This window comes from Cetorhinus maximus, chromosome 13 (assembly GCF_964194155.1).
Source record: "Cetorhinus maximus chromosome 13, sCetMax3.hap1.1, whole genome shotgun sequence".
Taxonomy (NCBI): domain Eukaryota; kingdom Metazoa; phylum Chordata; class Chondrichthyes; order Lamniformes; family Cetorhinidae; genus Cetorhinus; species Cetorhinus maximus.
In genome coordinates, this window is record NC_135891.1 from 53,136,570 (window position 1) to 53,142,738 (window position 6,169).

The following is a 6,169-nucleotide window of genomic DNA, read 5'->3' on the forward strand; positions in this document are numbered from 1 at the left end:
TGGCTTATTAGACTATCCCTATAAGACTTGTTCCTTTACATGAGATAAAACTGGATCGCGGTCTGTCCACTCTCTTATTTGTTTGGTATGTACAGGTGACGAATCCAGAAAGTTCAATAACAGGGCAAGTTCTTGGGGAATTAGGATGTTCACGTTGGTGTCTTTTAGTGGTAATCGACTCAGTGCGTCTGCATTTGCAACCTGGCTACCCGGCTGGTGGACAAAAGTATATTCGTAAGCAGCTAGAATCAGTGCCCTATGGAGGCATGCAGAGGCAATTGTGGGTATTGCCTTGCCTTCGCCAAACAAGCCTAGTAGGGCCTTGCGGTCAGATACAATGGTAAAGTGGCGGCCATGGATATATTGGTGGAACTTCTTAACACCAAATACAATGGATAAGTCTTCTTTCTCGATTTGCAAGTATCTTTGTTCTGCCACAGTGAGTGTTCTTGAGATGTACCCAATGGGCTGTTCAGAGCCATCCGCCATCCGATGGGAGAGTCCTGCCCCAACTCCGTAAGGGGGTGCATCGCAGGTCAAAATTTATTCTTTCTTGGGGTCGAAATGTGCCAACAGGGTCGATGAATGTAGTAACTGCTTTACCATTGTAAAAGCCTCTTGTTGTGGAGCTTGCCAAATCCACCTGTGGCTTTTGTTGAGTAACCCATATAATGGAGCCAGTACTGTTGAGAAATTTGGGAGAAAACAGCCATAACAGTTAATTGTTCCCAAGAAGGACTTGAGTTATGTGGAGTTTTTTGGGGCTGACCTCTCACGAATAGCTCTGCCCTTTTCTTCCACTGGGTGGAGGCTCTGCTAGTCGACCCTATGACCCAGGTAAACCACTTATTTTGATTGGAAGATACATTTTTCACATTTCAAACATACTCCTGCTTGTGAGAAATGCTTCGATACCTCTTCCAAGCTAGTCAGGTGTTCTTCATCAGTTAGTCCTGTTGCTAAGACATCATCAAAACAAACCACCACATTGGGCAGATATTGGAGTAAATGTTCCATGGTTCATTGGAAAATGGCACATGCTGATGAGACTCCGAAGGGTAACCGGGTATATTGTATAATCCCCTATGTGTGTTGATAGTCACCAAGTCCCGAGAGACCTTTTCTAGTTCGACTTGCTGGTAAGAGTGGCTCATTTTGAGCTTTGTATATGCAGTTCCACCTGCCAGCTTGATGTACAATTCATCAATTTTGGTATAGGATGCCTGCCTAGCCTGGCCACCTTGTTAACAGTCAATTTTGTAATCCCGCATGTTTGCACACTCTGGTCAGGCTTTAGTACAGGAACCATGGGTGCTGCCCATTCAAAAAATTGTACGGATTGCAAGACTCCCAACTTTTCCAGCCCACCCAATTTGGCATCACCTTTTTCTCACAATGCATAGGGGACTAGCCTCGCCTTCATGAATCTAGGGGTTGCCTCAGGATCCACCTGGATTTTAGCTAGCAGCCCCTGAATCTTCCCAAGCTCGTCCCTAAAGACGGAGGCTTATTCTGTAATAATTCTTGCAGACCTTTCATTCTGAGTTGAAAAATCTCTGTCCACTCCAACTTTATTTCATTAAGCCAGTTCTAACCAAGTAGACTTGGACCTTCCCTGCTACCACTATTAGGGGTAGATTAATAGACTGATTTCCATACTGTATTGGAACCTTAAATTTACCTATTACTTGCATGTCTTCCTGAGTATACGTCTTTAATTTAGCATCTGAATTTTCCAGATTTAATGAGTGGTCTCCTCCATTCAGATATTTTAACGTATGTTCCCCTATGAATGTCATGGATGCCCCTGTATCCACCACCATTCAGATGGGTTTATCATTGACTCCCACTATCACATAGATTGGCTCCGTTTTACCCATTTTTAAGTTGTATAGTGAGTAAATGTCTGACTCTGTTTCTTCTGTTTTCTCAGTTATGTGAATGTCAAGATTTCTACCTTTTTGCTTGAATGTTTGTCTTAATCTGTCTTTACAATGTCGCATAATGTGTCCTTTACGATGGCAGAAGAAACGTTCAATTTTTTTGAATTGCTGTCCATTTGCAGACTAGTTCAATTTCTGCCATTATTATTGTAGGTTTTCTCTGTTAAACCATTGTTTTTCACTGGTCTGTTATTGGTGGCTGTTTCCTGCCTTTCCGTGCAGCCCTGCGCTTTTGCGCCAGTTCTTACTGGTGCTTCTCTCCCCACATGAAAGATGGCGCCATTTTGTGCTCCCTTGATTGCGTCTGAATCCCTGACTGCGCTCTCCATTGTGAGCACCAACTCCAGCACCTTGCTGAAGTCTAAATTAGTTTCTGACAACAACCTTTTTGAATGGCGTCTTCATTAGTCCCACATACTAATCAGCCTCTTAACGTGTCGTTAATCGACACCCTGAATTCACAATGCTGCATCAATTGTTTTAAGGCTGCTACATAGAAAGCAACTGTCTCTCCAGGGGCGCGACACCTCAAATTAAATTTAAAATGCTACATTGTTACCGAGGATGTTGGCTGAAAGTGGCTTTTCACAAGATTTATCAACTCATCAAAGTTCCTGGAATCAGGGTCGTTGGGTGCCGTTAGACTACAAATTAGGCCGTATGTTTTACTGCCATTGGTCAATAACAGGATCACCCGCCTCTTCTCCTCCCCTGATATGTCATTGGCCAAAAAGAAGAATGCAAGGTGTTCAATGCACTGTGATAAGTCATCTATGGTCTGATCAAACGGTTCAACACGGCCAAACTGTGGCATATGGAGGGAGATAACCCCGACGACTAAGATGAAGGCTGTACTTACAATCGCCCTGCAAGGCACGGCTGATTCACTACAGTTTAATTTCGGCGGCTTGCCATGGTGTCGTCAACTGGTTGTGTTTTGCCTCGTCGCCAGTTGTTATGTTCTTACTATTGGTTTGCTTTGCTGAGCGAACACAATTGCACACCTAGATACTGAGGGGTGAGTCGGTAAACTAAAAATGTGGATGAAGAGACAATTGTGAAGTGAAGTACATGCTGTTTATTCGCATAAGCAGCAGAACACAAACACGTGTGTGCTTCTCAAACCAGAACCTATTCTAAACTACCGATTAACAATGTAGCCCATATTACACAGCAGCTGGGTAATGTAATCATGTGGTCAACCTGCTCACATTCTTTTAAGTGTGTATTGCACCTCAGATTACCACATCTTCCTTCCATCATTAGGTCAGAAGTGGGGATATTCACTGATGATTGCACAATGTTCAGCGCCGTTTGCGACTCCTCAGATACTGAAGCAGTCTATGCTCAAATGCAGCAAGACCTGGACAATATCTGGGCTTGGGCTGACAAGCAACAAATAACGTTCATGCTATGCAATGCCAGGCAATGACCATCTCCAACAAGAGAGAATCTAACCATCCCCCCCCCCATTGACATTCAATGGCATTACCATCACTGAATCCCCCACTATCAACATCCTGAGGGTTACCATTGACCAGAAACTGAACTGGACTAGCCATATAAATACTGTGACTACAAGAGTAGGTCAGAGGCTAGGAATCCTGTGGTGAGTAACTCACCTCCTGACTCCCCAAAGCCTGTCCACAATCTATAAGACATAAGTCAGGAGTGTGGTGGAATACTCTCACTTCCTGCCCATTAATTAACAGGCCAGTTAGGGCCCTTGACAGCCCAATTGATGGTGATTTAATGTTGCCTGTGCAAGTTTTCACTTGTCACACGGGCAAAATGGGCAGTCCACAATTTGCAAAACCTCATCCATGGGTGGGATAAGAAGGGTCAGCAGCATTGTCAATGTGCATAATGAGGAGTTTTGGAGATAACTTGCTGCTGGTGGCTTATCGACAATTGGCAGCTTAATCCCTGATTGGGACCTCATTCCTAGTATTTCCAGGCTTAATTTCTGGACTCATTGGTGTCTTCCAGGTCCCCTGAGCATTCAGACCATGTGGACCCTTCCAGGTTTCAGACAGCCTTCCCTCACCCTGGTAATGGGGATTGTGGTCTCCGCTGGAGGCACCTCCTCTGAGGAGGAAGAGAGGGGCAGAAAGGAGAGGAGGCCAGGTGTCCCAATGCAGCTTTCAGGGGAGGGACCTGTGGGAGGAGAGGCACTGGCACAAGGGGCGCAGGGCTAACAGGAAGTCCAAGGTGGAAGTGGTTGCAGAATACACCACTATCCTGCTGCCAGGGTTTACAGGTGGCGATGCAGCTACCTCCACATGTCCGAGGTGCAGTGCTGAAGGAGGCTCCGTCACTCAAGGGGGACAGTGACCTCCATTTGCCAAATGATCGGCCTGGGGCCAGCTCCGACTGTGTGGGTGGACACCCCATGTCAATGGCTCTGAACGTCACAGTGGCTCTAAACTTCTTTGCCTCCAGCTCTCTCCAGGGCTCAGTGGGGGATCTGTGTGGAGTGTCCCAATCAGCTGTCCACAGTTACATCAAGCTGGCGACAGGAGCTCTGTTCAAGCAGGTAGTGACTTTCCTTCATTTCCGTACGGACGAGGCCAGCCAGGCTGAGCGAGCCAGAGGCTTTGCAGTGATTGCTGGGTTCCCCCATGTCCAGGGTGCAATCGACTGCACAAATGTGGCCAGCAAGGCACCAGAAGGTGAGCTGGGTGCCTTCGTCAACAGGAAGGGCTTCCACTCCATGAACATGCAGATAGTGTATGACCACAGGATGCAGATTCTGCAAGTCTGGGCAAGGTACCCTGGAAGCTCCCATGATGCTTACATCCTGAGACACTCCTAGGTGCCGAGGCTCTTCAGTGCCCCAGCCCAACTGGATGGATGGCTGCTGGGTGACAAGGACTATCCCTTGTAAAGGTGGCTATGACGCCTCTCCACTATCCAAGAACAGAGGCAGAGCAGCGGTACAACAGGAACCATGGCTCCACAAGTGCAGTGGCAGAGAGGACCATAGGTCTTCTCAAGATGCGATATCCGATGCCTGGACCATTCAGGGGGTGCACTGCAATACCCCCCCAGAGCGGGTGCCACTGATAATGGTTGCATGCTGCGCTCTCCATAATCTGGCACTGGCAAGGAAGGTCACACTGGAGGGAGAGGATGTTGATGCAGCTGCACAGGCCACAAAGGATGAATCCAGTGGTAAGTCAGAAGAGGAGCACAGGGAGCAGAACGCTGAGGGCATGGAGCCAGACCTCAGTAACCTTCTGGGGGACAGGGACATCTTGATCCAATGCTCCTTCACCTCATGCCAGGGCTGCCGCCTATATCCTGGATCGCAGAAATGACCCTTTCCTTGGCCCCCAAGATACAATCAGTGCCTGTGCAAGAAAGGTTCAAGCCACCCACGTCCAGCATTACATACTGGCGTACCTGCACCTACAAAATAAATGAAGCATAATCAGGCCAATAACACAAAAACAAATGTAATTTAATGTTGAAACTCACACAATCTTGAACAGGTCAAAAATGGTTTTGGTCATCACACCATTAAAAAAAAACAAAATGGGGAACAAAAGATCACCTGTGACCACTCCCTTTTGTGCTTAAGGTGCTTTAAATTTACATTTGCGAGTGCTATGTCTAGGTGCTTCCCCCCTTGCTGGAATTGGAGACAGCCTGCTGACTCTGCTGTCTTGTTGGTCTTGATGATCTTGGCGGGCGTCCTCTGGCCCGTGGAGACTGTGCTGGCCCTGCCTGGGAGGGAGCGGCCAGTGCCACGGCTGGCATCTCCCCAGTTGCTTCAGCCTCATCAGATACTAAGGTCATTGGCACAACCAACGAGAGAATAGGCTATCCTCGACTGGGTATTGTGTAATGAGAAAGGAATAATTGGCAATCTAGTTGTGTGAGGCCCCTTGGGGATGAGAGACCATAATATAATAGAATTCTTCATCAAGATGGAGAGTGACGTAGTTGATTCTGAGACTTGGATCCTGAATCTTAATAAAGGAAACTATGATGGTATGAGGTGCAAGTTGGCTATGATGGATTGGGAAAAATTACTTAAAGGGATGACGGTGGATAGGCAATGGCAAACATTCAAAGAGAGCATGGGTGAACTGCAACAATTGTTTATTCCTGTCTGGCACAAAAGTAAAACAGGAAAGGTGGCCAAACCATGGCTTACGAGGGAAATTTAGAGATAGTATAAAATGCAAGAAAGAGGCATACAAATTGGCCGGAAAAAGCAA